Raw genomic sequence first — 17593 nt, 5'->3', positions numbered from 1 at the left:
TTGGAATGATGACTTTTCCCTTGGGAATACTCTCATTTTTCAGTGGGGGAGACTACTAAAAGGGAGAGATAGAGGCATATCTACACTGTCTCATGTATTCTTTCAGACTATACATGGGCTTACAAAGAATACTGAACCTGATCATACTCATAAATATTCCCTTTCTCCTTCCTTTTCCCTCCTTCATTAGAGAGGATCATCAGTAAGGGCAGGCAAGGGGAAGCTTGAAACACAGGAAGAAGCAATAGAACAATGACTAAATATAAGTAAATTTCTGATACTGCATGTGTTCTTTTTTAAAACACCAAGTATCAAATCACACACCAAGGTATCCATCAAAGTGAGTTATAAGACATAAAAGAACTATGTGATAAAAGATAATCACAATTTACAAAGCACCTTTCTGTGTGGGCAGGTGAAAGAAGGGGATAAAATTTCACTGGAGATGAGGCTTGCAATTAATTTTACAAGAATTAATATGGAAGAGTCTTAATCTGTTACAAAACACTGTGAAATTCATTAATTAACAAATTATGTTAATAAAATATAAATAATCTCATATTATTGCTTTTTATCTATATTACCTGTGAGAGTTTTCAATAAGTATGTAAATTGATCTTGAAGATACAGGGATCTTTGGCTAAGTATTATTAAAGTCCACTGTCCAGAGTCCAATTCTAGAGTGCTCTGCAACAAACATTAGTGCTGCTGACTTCTGGGAAAGCCCTGCCCTAGCATTGTCCCTTATTTTTGTCATATGGTCTGCTATGGGGACCTTTCTTTTTGCTATAAGTCATGACCTGCTGATAAGGATGTCCTGAAAATTCACTTTTGCCTATTCAAAGCTTGCTGTGGGAGAAGCACAGAAAATACACAACCACATTCACTGCATTAGAGCAAGACCAGGTAGCAGCAAAGTTTTCTGCCAAGGAAGAGCAGATATTTGCAGGACAGCAGCTGACAGCTTTCTGCCAGCAGCATCTCACTGGAGTGCAGGTGGTGGGGCAGTGTGTATCAGGGAGGATGCTCCAACTTGAGGCAAGCTAGAGAATGGTGAAAGGCTCTTGACCATGTCACCCTTGGCTTGGCTGCCCCTCTTCAGCAATTGCAGTCGGATGAGGATAGCCCTGTGAAGGGACTTGTTTAACATGCCACATGTGGCTCTGTCAGCCTGCAAACTTCACAGCCACCTATACAGAGAGTTGCTTCAGAACACGGCACAATCAAAGTAATAAATTTAAAAGTCAGACTACCAGTGGTGGACCTTCACTTTAAACTTGTTGGGTAAAAACCTACTGTGTTGACCTCAGGGTAGTACCATTAATTTGAGGAACATTCTGCTTCTGGAGAAATATGTGCCAAAGCAGAAAAGGAAGAGGAGTTTAGAGTGGTTGATCATGTATTTTGTTTGATTTGTCTACCTCCTCGTTTATCAGGGCACTCTTTTCATTTTGTTCCCAGCTTTCCTTCCGTATGAAGCCTCCTGTTGATCTCTAATAACGTCAGTCATGGTAGGTTTTCTTGTAAACAATTGTGCTTTTGTGTTTCAACCCATGTTTTGCTTTGAAATATGCTAAAGCTAAAGGAGCATATAAATAAATTATGCATGACCCTGAGGACTGAGGGGAACTTCTCTCTGAAACTCTGTGAGAATCTCTGAGTCCCAAATGCATATATTGCAACTAGGTTTTGGTCATAAGTATTTCTCAACAGTTCTTCTGTAGTCAGACTGAGAGTATGTGAAAATGTTCAGGCCTCAGTACCCTTTTGGTTACCAATGGTCCTAAATGCACACTTGGTTTGCTATTCTGCTGTGGCTCTTGCAGAAATATAGTTAACTTGCTAGTACAGAGGTGATGTGTGCTGTACCAGCTAGGTTCTGCATCTGCAGTCCCTCCTGCAGCATAATGCACGCCTGTGATGCTTTCTGCTGAGCCCCTTGGCTCGTTCCTATTGTTTGTGTTGGTTGTAGAACTATCTAAGGAACTTCTGTGAGATGAGGTTCATGGTGTGGGTTTTGCTCTCCTCCACACCCACTGCTGGGTGCTCCAGAGGTTCTGATCAAATTCCAAGTTTGCTGCAGCACAGAGCCTTTATCAAGGGAAAGCATGCTGTATGCAAAGCATGTTGAAGTGCCCTCTTATGAAATGAGGTTTGACTTTCCGTGATATCAAAAAGAGTACTAACCCAGAATTTAATATATCCTGGGAAATCATATTTCACAATCTAATGCCTGGAGCCCTTTTCTTTTTAATATGAGGATCAGAATTCTGATCTCTCTCATGGTTTGCCTGAGCATTTTATGTTAAATGACAGTAAGTTAATAAGTACAAAATAGTGGGTGGTTAAATACCGTTTAGCAGCCTAACACTGTCTAAATGGGAAACCTCTTGGTATAAGATAAGGAGTGAATTTAAAAGAGTAAAACACAATCAGTGTAGCCACATCTTGTAGACATTCCCTTTTTGATATTAAACCAGATGGGGTTTTTTAGCTTACTGTTTATGAAGGCTTTTAAACTAAATAGTGAGTCTTACCCTGCCTTACCCTGGAACAAAGGTCTGTCCACGTAATGGAGTTGTGTTAATGGATCTCTAGCTGCTCAGCCATCTTGGTAGGATTGTTTAAAGCCTTTGAGGTGAGGAGAGCTGCTGGAATGGGTGTCAGGGAACTTAGTGAAAAGAAAAAAGCTGACACGTGCTAAATGTGCAGTCACTTCTTCGATAACACGTGATAGCATGGAACAATGGAGTGGGCAAGCTCGATAAGAATTTCCAGGAGGTTTGCACTGAGGGAAAGGGACTGTGATAGCTGTGCAGAAAGTACCTTGCCATAGCCTGATGAAATGGTAGCTTTTGAGAAATGAAAGGAGGGGAGTGGGTGCCTTCTGCCTGAGCCAGTAACGGGCTGGTGAAGCCAGGGTGGAATTATCACACCGGCCTACTGCTGTGAAAGCTGCTAAGAGTGTCACCTGCTCCTGCCACGGGAGTAATAGTAACAATAGGAGTAAAAAAGGGTCAGACAAGGGGAATGTTAGTATAAGTTATAATGGGGTTGTGTCTAAGGGCTTTTTGAAACACCAGTTAAAGTACTTTTGTAAAAGGGTTGCCCTCATGATGAGAGTATAGCATCTCCTGTGGTAATCCTGCATGACTCTGCATCATCTTTTTCCATTGTCAGATGATACCACACAGGATTAATAATAATTTCTTGTGCTTTGCTGAGATATGAACTATGCAATCCTGCTTGACCCAGCAGTCAGCTTCACTTAAGTCTTTGGAATGGTTTCTTTAAATAGAAAAAAATAATGGAATGGATGGATGATTAAGTTTGGTATGTCTTGGGTACAGATAGATTGCAAACAATATCTATAAATCTCTGAACATGTTGTGTATTAATCAGCAGCAGAAAGTTTCCTGGCTGATTGTACTTCTTTGTAAACCTGTTATCCAGAGCTCTTTATTAGATTTTTCCCAAAGTATTGCTATGAGTCCTTCTCTGCTGTCTATTGATTGCTGTGCTTTGCTGGTCTTCTCTCTCATATATGCAAGGCTACAGTTTGCTCCTTTCTTCCTCCACCTGACACACTTACATTTGCATTTAAATTCCATGGAAGACTCCTCAGACTGCCTGGCTTAATTCATATTTGTGATTTTTTTTTTTTTCACTGAATATTTTGCTGGTATTTTGTATCACCTGAATTTCCTGTTTCATTAAACAGTTTAACTCTCCATTCTATGGGTCCTGGCAATGCAGCTTTGCTGGGCCTGTGTACTGGCACAGCATAACTGTTTGAAGTGAAAAGAGGTGAAAAATTCAGACCATAGAAGCACTTAAAGTCTTTCCTAGGCTAGACAGAGAAATGTAATGTCCTTAATAAGGGTTAGGGTATCATACAGAAGTTGATCTTTTACAGAGACTACATTGGAACTATATGCAAACATTTTAAAGTGTAGTAGAGAACACCAGTACTGTTCATGAGTGTGAAAATGAAGGGACTTTTAGGACAATTTCAAATTCTCTGCACTGCATTGTGAGGTAGAGTAAAAATGTCCAATGAAGCTTAACATCTCTTCCTGTTGAGATTCCACTAGCTCAGTGGGTCTCTGCTTAGTAAGAGAAACTTTGATCTGCTGTTGCATATGTGTAGATGAAATACAGAAATACTGTGATATCAGAGTGCTTCCAGGATGAATGCCCATACCGTGGTGCTACGACTGGGACAACTCTGTAACCGACATCAGCAGATTTTAAAAAATTTGCATTGTAAAAAGCAAATTAAAACTTTTTTTTTTTTTCTCCTTTTCAAACTGCCTCAAGAAGGTCTGAATTATACGAAGTTGGCAGGTTCAAGTGTGACTCAACTCATTGTTTTCATTCTCTCATTTTGGCAGCCTTCAGTAATTCCAGATGTTATTTCTGTAACCACATGGAAAAATTCTTATTAAAAAGGGGGAGTGAGAGGGAGATAAAGGAACTGTTTTGCTGCATTTGGTACACTTTTAAAGCAATGCTGATATTGCGTAGACAATGCTCATGTGCAGCAGGCACTAAGGCTAGCTGGAGGCATGCCCAGGAGGAGACAGCCCCAAGATAAAAGGCCCTGTGTTACAGGGGAGAAATGAGAAGAAAGCCAAAAGCAGCTAGTTAGTTCAGTGAAATGGTGTTCTGTCATTCTAGGACTCATTTGTTGGGAACTGTGAGGCCAGGACAAACGGGGAATTTACCCTGAACCCACTATAGTGAGGAAGCTCAAATAATTACAGTATCATGTCAAAGACAGTATGAATGTTTTTCTTGCCCTGTGACCATGGGGAATATATAGTTAGCTCACAAACAATGCCTTGCTTTGAATGGAAAAAGGGTTCATGTCTGCTTGGATGGTGTGCTTTTAGAGCACATGAATCCACTTACTTTGCTTGGCTCACCTAGCGTGTCTCAGCTTAGGGAGAAATGGAGAAGGCCCTTTTAAATTTAAGGTAGGTCCAGTCTCTCCTTCTGCATTTTTTGAAGTCTGCTTCAGGATCCAGGAATTCCAGAGGTCTGAACCTGTGCTAGAGGAGCTAAAGGACAACTCCTTTCTGCAGTTCCCAGCCCAAGGTGGAAACAAAAATTGGTGGACTCAATCACATTGCTACAGTGCCTCCAGCCAACACAAGGTAGACATTGGCTGAACAAAGCTGGTCCCATACTCACGTCTCATCAGGAGAGGAGCCCTCAGGATGTGTTCACAGCCCCCCTTTAGAGCCAAACTGCACCTTGTACCATCATTGATGGCTTGTCTTTCCAACCCAGCAAGGACCTTGGGAGCATAAGCATATATGCTGAGCACTCTTCAAATTTAGTAAAATAATAAATAGCACATAGAAGATCATTGACTCTTTCTATTGAATAGTTCTCTGAACTATTGTGCAGAGTACTAAATCTTATTAATAAAAGCTGGTCTGGTGAATACACTTAGAGCAGCAGGCTCAGAACAAAGCATGTGAGAGGAAGAATGAGTGTGCTTTTGAGAACTGTAGGTTTGCCCACAGCTTTTACATCAAAGACCTCACTGACACCTCCTTATAAGAACAAGTTTTGGAAACTTCTCACTCTTGCGAGAAAAAAATAAGACCTTTTCACTATGAAAAGAAGGGCCAGTCTGCATCTAATTGATTGCCTTGCCATGGTTTTCCTCCCCTCCCCCTGCCCAGTGCAGAAGATGAAGTAAAATGTCATGGTGCTAGTATAAAAGAAAAGGGGTTTCTGTCTGTAGGTGGTTCTGTACTGAGAGTGCAGAGAGGTTAAAAAAAACCAACAAAACAAAACAAGCTCTGTTGGGTCTCTTGTTGGTAAAAGTGAGAACTGTTACTGGAAAATATTTTTTTTTCTGATTAGTTGGTGGTAAGCCATGACTAATGCTTATTGTGCTAGTATGTGCTTGTGTTTGGGTTACCAGGTCCCTCCTGCCCCCTTGCTTGTTCTGTGTAGTTGACAGAGCCTGCTAAAACTTGTACTGTAAGGTCTTTGGTGCAGGGACTACTTTTTCAAGATGACTTGCACATTCCTTAATGCAGTAGGGGTCCTGGCTCAGGGCTAAATACATTGTGATAGCAAAAATAGTAAATTCAGTGGTGGTTCTTGGTTGCACTGACCTTTGCAGCATCTGAGTCACTTCAGTTTTGGGACTCTCGGGACCCAGAACTGATGTTGGGTTTCGTTCAGGGAGTGGAAGCCAAGTCTCCAGCCATGTTCATTGTGAAGTTTTCAAAATGGAAAACAATTGTTGATCCAAGTCCAAGACATTTTCTGGCTCCGGTAATCTTGTGTTCAGCATAATCACAATTAAATACATGCAGTATTGGGTTTAGGGGCTTAGTGGGATGTATTGTGTTAGAAGCAAGAGAAAACAATGCATTTGTTACTGGTTTTTGTTTTATTTCAGACCTTTACTTACTTGAGGTTCTCTGGTTTTGTGGCTAACCCTGAGGATCTTCCTGCAAAGCTAACAGTGATTGCTTTACTTTTCAGTAAAAAATAAAAATGAGAGCGAGAAGGCCACACATAGCTTTTCTCTCCTTCAGGTATTCCAGAAAGTTCTTGCTTTACTAAGTTCCATCTGGCAAATTAACAAAAATCTCTGTCCCCAGATGATTAGTGATAAGACTCTCTGCTGGGAACTGATGTGATGATGCAATTCTAAGAGTGAAGAAGTGCTTGTTCCAGCACTGACTCTTGGTGACCTACACTGGACTGGATTCAGACAGGGCTGCTACAGCCAGCAGCAGCTGGCTGCAAAGTTATAGCAGCATACATTTTCCAGAGCATAAAAAAAGTCTGCTGTAAGGATTAACGCAAAAGGAAAGGAAACATGCTTGGATAGGTTTCCTCTAGGTTGGGTTTTGTCCTTCTGCCTATTGCAGGAAGACGACACAAGAACTCTGCTGCACAAAAGAAAGATCTAAAGAAGTGAGTTTTCACATGGAAAGGATTGATTTTTGGTCTGTTCTCAGGGCACTCTTTTAAAGAGGTGTTTGTATATCTTGGTGACATCAGTTCAAACAAACCATTAAACATTCTGGGTTTTCAAATTCCTATTGCATGAGACAAGGTAGGGAGCACATTGTGGAAGTCAAATGTGTCTACCAAAATATTGAACCAACCAGGCAAAAGCTGACAAAATTGTTGCTGACAGTATTTTTTCCTACAGTTTCAATTAGTTGCAATCTTTAAAAATCTGCATTGATATCTTACAGGATGAGGTCTTAGACAAAGTTCCTATCTGTGGACCGAGATCCCACCATTTTATAAGGTTCTTCCAAAAGCGAAGTTCAGGAAAAAGTGTTCGTTTAGAGTCTGTTGGTGCCTGAATTCTGTTAAAGAATAAGAGTTTGGTGTATTCCAACTCCTTCTGGTTCTCTGTACTCTGCAGATAGCAGTTTGCTCTGATAGCAATCCAGAAGAACCACCATTTACTCATTAATGAGAAATGTTTCTCTAAAGTTGCTAGCCGTCATTTTTCTGCTCCTTCTCCAAGCACTAGCAAAGTCTGACATTTCTTTCCTCTGCACAAAGAAATTGTGTGCAGCAGCTCCACAATTAGATGAATGGTTTATATATGGCAAACTTTTTCTATCTTTCATTAATTCATGGCACAGTGATAAAGAGAATGCTAATGTGCCACCCATAAAATAAGGGTAAATAGGCAATGTGCTATTTATTTTCTGTGGTTAGACTCATAAAAATTAATATTGTTTTACTTAAAACCATGAAGTTGCCTCCTGACTACTGTCTAAGATTTTTCATAAGAAGGAGGCATTGATAATGCTTGGTTTTTTAGCAACAGGGGAAGCTGCTATAATGTATAGGTAGGAGAATCAATAGTACCAAGCACAAACTAAGATATCATATTGCATAGTGAGGAGTGTGAAAGCTCCTCAGGCCTGTGACAAATTCAGCAGTACAGTACTTTCTTTTGATGCTTCATATAGCTCTCCTTATTTCTTGACTATATGGAATGCTCCCATCAGAATCCCAGATCCTATCAGAAAGTGGAAGAAGGTGGAGTCATTGAGAGGAAGTGCTAAGTATATTTTTGGAAGAGATAAGCCAGAATGTAGCAAGTTAATATACAAATGAAGAGTTTACACACTAGAAGAGAACCGGCTCTTTGAAAGCCTCTTAAAGATATAGTTGCAACTGATTATTGAGTTATGCAATAACCAGAATTATTGAATACTAATGAGGATGAAGGATAGGTGGAGACTTAAAAATTCTACAGTTTCTGCATTCAAGGGATGCCTGCCAAAAGTAAGAATGTTTGAAAGCAATGTGACTGTTTCTGGCAATAGTTAATTTTGAAATATAGTTGACATTTTCATTAGTTTTAAGTTGACTCAGGCAGAGAAGTCTTACTTATGAAACTGAGTAATGGCAGAAGGGAAGCTCCACACAGCAGTCAAAACTAGTCCAGTTAATGTTGATTATAAAGTGGAACATTTTTAACAGAAGAAGAAAAAAAGCAACACTGGAAACTGCCCATAGTGCTGTGAGGATAAAGTGTTACTTTTGTTAACCTAGGGAGCAGATGAGTCTCAAAAGCAAAATTGTGACTTGAGAAAGAGAATGAGAGCAAGAGTGTGTGAAATGGGAGATGTAAAAAAGTTCTCAGACTCTGTGGAGCTGACAGAGGTGTTGAACAGGGGCTGAATGCTGACCCTTGCAGGCTCTAGCCTGTCCAGTGTCTGTCATTTTGACACTATTTGTTGGCAGTTCTTCACCAGGGCTGAGGTTATCATAGTTGTGTCTGGTCCAGTGGAGACAGGAAGTGTATGAAGAATGGTGGAAAGAAAGTGTTTACTTGGGAACCCTTGCTTAATGGGCATCATGATAATATTACCTCCTGCTATCCTGCCTTTGACAGTGCTCAGTAACGAGCTAAAAGAGAAGGACAGACTTAGTGATGCTCCTTACAGTGAGCCTTTCCCAGTTTTCAGCAGTGCGTTGCATTCTGGAGCTGAAGCTGGTATCCTTGAGCTTAGTAGCCCTTGATGGATCTCTTACATGGCTTGGTGCAGCTGCTTTTGGACTCCTTTCAGTGCTGATATTTGCAGTATCCTGTGGCAATGTGCTCCACAGCTGAATATTAACTAGTGCAAGAAACGGTCCTTTTTTCCTTTGTTTCAGGGTAACTTTCTGATGGTTTCATTTAGTGTTCCCTCATTTGCCTCTCTCTCTCTCTATTGCTACTTCTCTCTTCAATAAAAAAAGTGTTGTTTTCAGATCTATAAATACCCTGATATAACTTTGCATGTGACCTCCCAAACAGATTCTGGTATTTTAAAATGTTTGTCAAACAACTTTTCCTGAAGGTCAGTGATGTCCATCTGTTGAGCTGGTTGTGTGGTGGGATGTAGCAAGGGTGATGGGACTTAGTGCTGCCGACACTTGCAGGGCCTCATGAGAGAGAAGTTAATTACTGGGCTCTTCAGGACTGTCTTGAAAGCAGTTAGGCTGACCATTTAAGTATCATTATGTGTAGGTGGGAGATGGAGATATGGTCTAAGAGGCTATGGTATGACTCAGATGTTGTACTGTGCAGTTAGGATCACAAACTAAGTAAAACCATCATCTGTTAGAAATCTTGTGTCTGAATAGTAAGTGACAGCTGCAGTTTATCTAAAATCTGTAACCGTGTCTCATCCAAGTATTTGTAAGAAGAAACAAGTCAACCTGACTAAGAGTTTCAAGATCGGTCTCATAGTAGTGGTGCCACTGGTAGATGAGTTCATCTGCTTAAGAGACTTTAATTTCTAGAAAACTACACTGGAGTAACTGCTTCAGTGATCTCCGCCTGCCTAATACTGTTGCTTTTTATGACAGACAATGTAGGTCTTCCTGTTTACTTTCCCAGCCAACAAGTCAGTCAAGTAACCTTTTAGGAAATACTGTAGGCCACTTCTGAAGCCTGCCTCACTGCATGGAAACCTTTATTGCTGGGATGAATGATATTCTTAGATATTCATGGGAAATAAACAGCAATAATCCTGACAGGAGGTGTTGGCAGAATGAAGTGTGAACAGGAAGCGATTAAAGATAAAAGGCAATCTCAGGAGTTACCTGTTGCTCCTTGTGTGATTATAGGTGTGGCTGGAACAGGTCACAACAGAACATAGCACCTGCCAACAACAAGCAAATTGAGATCCCGAGTTCGGGCCTCTCCCAGGTTGGCCCCCTGTTATATAACCAGGCCGGTCACATCAAATAAAATACTCGGTGCCTAAGACATGCTTTTTAGCTCTGTGTTTCTGTGTAGACTGTGCTATGTGTCTTATAAGAAAGCTAAGTGACTCCTACATCAAGCTTCCAAGACATTTCACGTTAAAACCTTTACCTTCCTTTTGTTATAATTATGCAGTGAATGAGGCAGGAGTCTAGGCAGTATGTGATCACGTAATAAGAACTGCCTCATAATGACAAGGGAGGAAAATGGTTGTTGCACCATCCACCTTCATTAGTGTGTTTCTCAACCACTGTGAATTTCATGGGTTGCTTTGTTTCTTCATTTTATCTTTTAGTCCCAATGGCCACCTTTCTTAAAAATTTAGTATAAGTTTTAGGTAACACTACTCTCTACATGAAGGTCATTTTGTGTGGTAGTCAAAGTATCATTGGGTTCTGACTTGAGGATAACAGGACGTGTATGACAAATGTAGGCTATGTATTTTGTGCACACTATCTTCTTACATACATCTTCTTACATACATCATCTTCTCTGCATACAAAGAGAGTCAGAAAAAAAGGAAATAATGATTATTACCTAGGGTTTTAATGGAGCTCTCTGAAGCTAGCTCTCTTCTAGATTACTGCTAGAATTGATATCCCTGCACACCAATTATGTAGCTTATTCTTCCCAGCCTCCATCCACCCTGATCTGTCCAGAAAAATCTTCTAAGTCAATGCAGAAGAGAGATGTTTTCCTGTGGGGAGCAGGATGTGCAGGTCTTGCATGGGACATGCTCTTTTCACAAATAGGTAGCCTTTATCTGAGACCTGTCATTTACATTTTAAATTATGTGGTCAAGAGATGAGTGGACTATCCAGTGTAATGAGGACATGCATATGTAGCAGGTGAGTTCACAGGTCCAGATCTGATCATCCCTAAACCAGTGGTGGTGAGAGGAGGAGGTAGAGGAAGGACATCTTGGTGCTCCATACCAAAATCCCTCCATGCCCAGGTCTGTGTCTGGTCTCTGCTCTTTCAGATGGAGGGAGATTAACTCTCTCCCTTATTTATTCCTACCCTTTTCTTTCCTCTTTGTGATTCCTTTGTGCTAGTGTTTGCCTTTGTTGCCAGGTCTCAGCTTGCTCAGGCTTTTCAACAGTTTGCCTAGGTTTAATATTCTTTGAAAGGTCAGTCATGGGATGAGCACTGTGTCAGACAGTGCAGTTTTGGTCAATCTGGAGCTCCGCAGTTTGGGAAGTTCACAGTGTGGTACTCCTCATTAGCCAGAGCAACCAAATTTACCAGGAGCAGAATGAATCACTTATGCAAGTCTTATGTAAGATACTCAGCAGAATGATTTAGACATAATCACTGAGGTAAGAGGGTGGTTCTGGGATGGACCCACTGTTCTTAAAATATTAGCTCATCAAATCAGCAGTAGGTAAGCATAAGGAGCAGACTAGTTAGCTAAGCAGGTTTTCTTGTTGATGAGTCTCTCTAAGGCACTGCCCTGCCTGTGATGAAAAAAGACCGATCTCCCATCTTGCAAACTGCTGCAGAGAAATTTGCTTAGACACCAGAAATGTTGCTGCATTCCCTCACCTGGAGAGGGAGTAATTGTTTGGGACACACATGATTTGCAGTTCAAATTCCAGCTCCTCCCTGGGTAGGTCTGTTTACTCTAAACTGTTGGCTGAGTTTGGGTCTAAGGGCACTCGCACACGCACAAAGGGCAAACAGGTTTGACTTGACTGAGGACTTCACAGCGGGGAGGTTGAAGGCAAATTGCAAAGCCCCAGCAAATGAAAGACGTGAAAAATGAAGGAGCCTAGTTATGTTTAAAAAGTTTTAAGTATATCCAACTTTTTGTTTCCTTTACTCACAGCTTTGAAGGAAAACTGGCTTAAGAGGAAAAGAATAGCTAGACTGCTCCCAGAAGATATGTATCTTTGCCCAGGCTGTCCTGTGCAGTGCTTCCCCATGTTGTTTCATTCCTGCATTAAACAAGGCTAAGTGGCTTTACCCTTGGAGCTGTCAACTCTGGAAAGGATTGGGACCTTCAAAACAATGACTGAACTATTTTTCAAAGTTTTTAGGATTAAATGCTAGTTCTCAGTTGTGCCTCTCTATTGTTTTACTATAGATATGTACATATGTTCTTTGAAAACACAGACCAGTAATCACATGAATTTTTAATTGCTCATAAATAAAATTTCTTTTGCTATCAACTTTCAAAGCAATTTTTCTGTGTTGTTTCTAATGTTTGGGCAGAACAGTCCTTACATATGTAACAAAAAATCTGAACATAATTTGCTTTAGAAGATATCTTTCACCAGTAGCCTGATGGGAATGTTTCTGACGTGAAGGGAGGGAAAGGAGTCTGCAGAAAGAAATGAGCTCTGACTCACATCTTTGGAGCTCATAAAGGCTGTGTTTGCATTAGCTTTGCCAAGTGTGCACTGTTGAAGGCTTTGCACTGCTTTGGGGGCTCAGTGGAAGCTGTGCCTGAGAAGAGCTCTCATGTAGGCATGAGGTTATGGAAGCTGGTCAAAACACAGCTGCGAATCCTAACAGCATTTGACAAAACAGTGAACTGTTGACTCCAAGCCTCATCTTGCACCTGCTCTAAAGAGCTCTGCACTGCCACAGCACCTCCTGGTGCTGCCCCTTACAGCACCTACACCTGCCTCCCTCAGATAAGGGCTAAGGCCTGCTGTTTTCCTAAGGAAATGATGGTTTGGAAAATTTTCTGCTCTCATCTGTGAAGCAAAACAGAGACAACTTCTTTGATTAAAAAGACATGGCATGGGAAATAAAATTAAGTATAAACAAGACAGAAAGGGAGACAACATCCATTTATTTGATATGATTCATACAAAGAAACAAAAAATTGAAGTCCACCAAAAATTCAGCTCACTGAAGCTAATTCAATAGATGAAGTAGATGATATATGGGGAAAAGTTACATTACCCAGTGTAAAATTTCAAATTAATTTGCTTCAGGTAATACCAAATATTAATTTGTTCTGTACCAGTTTCAGTGAATATTCCCGAGTTTTGTGGAAACTCATAACATATGAATCCCCATAAAAGCTTTGAAAGTGAAATGTAATTTTGCTTTTTACAAGCAGTGATATTCAACAAAAAGAACTACACTGGGTCCAAAACTGTTGCTACAGTTTGTATGTTGGCATTTGGAAAATAAAAATGGGAGAACTTGTATGGACAGTAGGACAGGAAAGCCAACAGTAAAAGTGCTTGCTGGAGACTCCACTTTGAGAGAGGAGAGTAACTGTGGACTAAGGACTTGGAGTAGGAGGGTAAAGACAAATCCTGTGACATTGTGTTATAAGGCAGCTTGAGCCAAAAGAGAATAATAATGGTACAAAAAGGGAATCACAGATTATACTGAGTTGGAAGGGACCAACACGGATCATTGAGTCAAACTCTTGGCCCTGCACAAGACACCCCAAGAATCCCACCATATGCATGAGAGTACTGTCTAAACACTTCTTCAATTCTGTCATGCTTGGTGCTGTGAGCACTTCCCTGGGGAGCCTGTTTTGGTGCCCAGCCACCCTCTGTATGAAGAGCCTTTTTCTAATATCCAACCTAAACCTCCTCTTATGCAGCTTCAGGACATCCCCTTGGGTCCTGTCACTGGTCACCACAGAGAGGAGATCAGTGCCTGCCCCTCCTCTTGCCCTCATGAGGAAGTTCTAGACTGTGATGAGAAGGTTTGTGCCTTGTCAGCGCTCATTCCCACCTGTTGTCGTAATGACAGATCTCCTTTTTGTGAGTTTTTTGGCTGGTTGCTTGGTTTTTTGGCTGTTATTTGCTCTGTGAAAGGAAAAGTAAATGCTGGAGATGGTGCCCTTGGGAGCACAAGGGGCCATGTGGCAGGGACATGGAATGGAGGGAAATACTTTCTTCCTGCAACTCTGAGCTGTTGCAATGGTACTGGTGCAAGTGAGGAACTATTGAAAGCTATGACAGCAGCTGAGGGTTTATCTCTCCCGTGCTGGACCCCTTAAACAGACCTAGGAAATGAGCACTGTGAGCTGGTATTGCAGGCAATTCACAGGTATATTGAAGCCCTTCTGTACATAGGAAGCTTTTGCTTGCTTTTATGTATGTGCTGCCTTGGGTTGTGCTCCTGTTCATTTGTGAGGCATCTATTGAAATTTAGTGACATCACTTGTGCTTTTATTTTAACCCCAGGAAACCTGGGCTGATGTTTGCAGATTTGAAAACTAGTGGCAGAACCAATGTCTGAGATGTTTATAATTTTCTCTTGGGGAACAAAAGAGAAAATGATGCCTTATAACTTCTGTGAGTCACTGCTGATATTCAAAACAATGTACTGTAAAATATTTCTATAAAAGAAAAAGAATTGTATCTATTCCCCAGGAGCAGTGCTGACCATCCAGCAGTAAAGCAAGTCTTTTCACTGAAGAGACAGAGTCTCTTCTCCCCAAGAAGCCTTCCTTTTTCCTCATCAGTATGTATAAAAGACATACAAAGCCAGCTGCTCAGATGGATTAGAAAGCACTGCACCAAGTCAATGGGCACCCTTGTTTGTGTTGTTGAGAAGAGATTCTTAGTTAAGAAAGAAAGAAAGAAATGCCTCCCCTGTAATCGCCACTAACGAGGAGACCCTAGTGAAGTTTTTGTTTTTTAAAAGGCTTTGGCAAAAGACATTTTGGACTCTCGGATTAGTTTATGTTCCCTCCCACTCCCCACTTGATCCTTGAGGATTTGCCTGAGTCATGGATTTTTACTGTGCTTGTTAACTCTGTTGTTATTTTTTTTCAGTCAAGGGGATAAAGAAATCTTTTGGCAAGAGCCACTCATAGGGGATTAGCTGCGAGTGGACTGAACAAGGCAGTGACTCCCCAGAGGGGGTGACCCCTGACTCCCAGGTCAGTCAGTGACTCATCTTTGCCTCATAGCCAAGGCAAGCTGAAGATTCCCTACAAGTGTTTTCTCCATCCTCAGTGATCTCCCTCCATGCAGTGACAGGCAATGCAGAAGATGAGCTCTGTTATGACAGCTGCTGTTCCGCAAAACTGGGGGAAATGGTAAAGTGGATAGAATATCAAAGGCTACAGGAACTGTTATTGGAAGGAAACCATAACTTCTTTACAACCTAAAAGGACCTTTCTGCTTTCCTCCTATATAATCTTCAGAGCTGCAGGGGTTTTCACTGCACAGCAGTAGTGCTTCAATTCACTGAAGAGCTGAAAGGTGGCAAGAGTGGCTTTTGGAGAAGTTTCTGTTGTAGATGTTAAGTCTACCCAGTACTGGTTGCATCATGGATGCTGTGGTGGTGACAGAAGGTTATCAGGGAGCTGCTTGCACGAGCTTTATGAATTGAACTCACTTTGGCTGGGAAGTTCCAAGCAATGCATTTGGGATGCAAAACACAGTAGGAAGTAAAGCAAAATATCAAACTGAAAGCTGACATGTATTAGAGGTCAGATTGTGTGTGTAAGGCTAACATGTAGATGAGTATCATGGAGCAAATGAGTTCTGCAGACTAACTCTGCTTTTGATAAAATGGGTTAAATACTTATGATATCCACTGTTTTACAATCTTTGAAATCTTGACTCTTTACCAAAGCAGTCAACTGTATCCTTTTATCAGGTTATCAAAGGCTTGGATCAATTCAGGATGAGTAAATGCCCAACCTCCTCTATTGAAAGGTCTGTCGGTCATTGTAGAGTGCTGAAGGTTGTCAAGAAACAGCTGTGGAGAAGGAACCTTTCCCTACTAGCTATTGTTAATGAAAAGTGACAAAACACTTTCATTGTTGGAAGGGAGTGTCAGGTCACAGAGGTTCAGTGATGTGTGTTATTTTTTGTGTGAAGAAACTGGACAGAGCTATATCCAGTGTACTATAGAATTGCACCTTAAAATGACATTTTTCCAAGTCACAGAAATTAAGCTCCAATTGAATTTAGCTGCCCTGTCATTCAAAGATTAGAGGGAGAGGGGAAAGATACAAACAAGTAAGATTGTTGCTTTCTGGCTATTAATTAGTAGTTGATTTCTTGTGCATGGTAGAACAACGGTCTTAGAGGCCTTATAAAAGGAACAGGCTGCAGGAGCTGTATAAAGGCAATTAGGTAGGGTCTCTGTGCATGAGGGGGCATGCATATAGGCAGAAGTTGTCTGAAATGCTGGCAAGGAGCAGGAGTAGTCAGGGAGAGATAGGTGATCTGCAATAAGGACAGAAAAAAGAAGGTCTTTAGGATTAGGAATATGACAAACTTTGTACCTTTCCAATGTCTCCTTTATCTCCAACTCTGTGCAGAACTCTTTTGGGTTTGGTTTTTTTCCCAAAAAGCCCCACCTGCTTGCAGGTGGTGAAATGCCCACTCAGTACAAGCAATCTTAAATTTGTTAGCCATAGGCAAGCACAGAAAGCTGTAGTGTGTATTTCTCTACCACCAGCGACTATAATGAATGCATCAAACTCACTTTTGCCTTGGCTGTCCATAGGGTAATAGATAAGGTTCAGAGTGTCCCTGTTGGTTGTCAGGGTCTTTCCTTACTGGGCTGAGGGTTCATGGCATACTGCTGGGAGCTCAAGGAGAAGAGTTGCAGCTGTTTCACTCTTTGGCTGCAAAGAAACCTTGTTCCACCAGGGTCAGACTGCTGAAGATAAAGTGACAACATGTTACAGCTGACCATCTCTTTTTGTGCTGGGATATCCAGGGCCCTGTCCTGCTCTTATGGCTCCTCTGCCCTGCACCTGGCCAGCAGCATGTCTAGCACTAGTCAGGCCCTGCCTGAAACATATTCAACCCACTGGCCCGGAAGAAAACTAACGTGACAAAAAAGTGAATTGTTTGCTCCTGGGTTAATGAACTGAATCAGCTCAGTGAAGGCTCTAATGAACATTAGTTTAATGCAAGAGAAAGGGTGTGTTAGCATGGCTGGGATGGAGAGAAGAAAAGGCAGGGCTGGAGCATGGGACGTGCTACTTTTGGCAGTGATCAACTGTGAGAGTGACTCAACTCTGACATGTAACTTCCCAGGGGGCTCTTAGTACGGGACCATGAAACAGGAACTCCTTTCAGTAGAAGCTGCACCACAGCCTGTCACTATCATAAACAGCCAGTGGCATGTGTGCTGAAGCAAGAGATCCCAGTACACACAGAGGACTCCCAAATTAATTCATGAGACAGAGCAAAGCATACATGATAGATGTTGGCCACATGGGTGAAAATGCTACTGCAAGTCATTCCCAGAATGTAAAAGTAAAGCTTGTATCAGAAGCTTTACTGGTGGGAGGAGTGTGTGTGTCTGAAATAAGTATTCAAGATGAAGGAAGACATATTATACCCAGTCTCCCATTAATCATTATAAAGTCACTGTCTT

This window comes from Onychostruthus taczanowskii, unplaced genomic scaffold, assembly GCF_017590055.1.
Source record: "Onychostruthus taczanowskii isolate IOZ18803 unplaced genomic scaffold, ASM1759005v1 scaffold42, whole genome shotgun sequence".
Taxonomy (NCBI): Eukaryota; Metazoa; Chordata; class Aves; order Passeriformes; family Passeridae; genus Onychostruthus; species Onychostruthus taczanowskii.
This window is presented reverse-complemented; position numbering follows the sequence as displayed.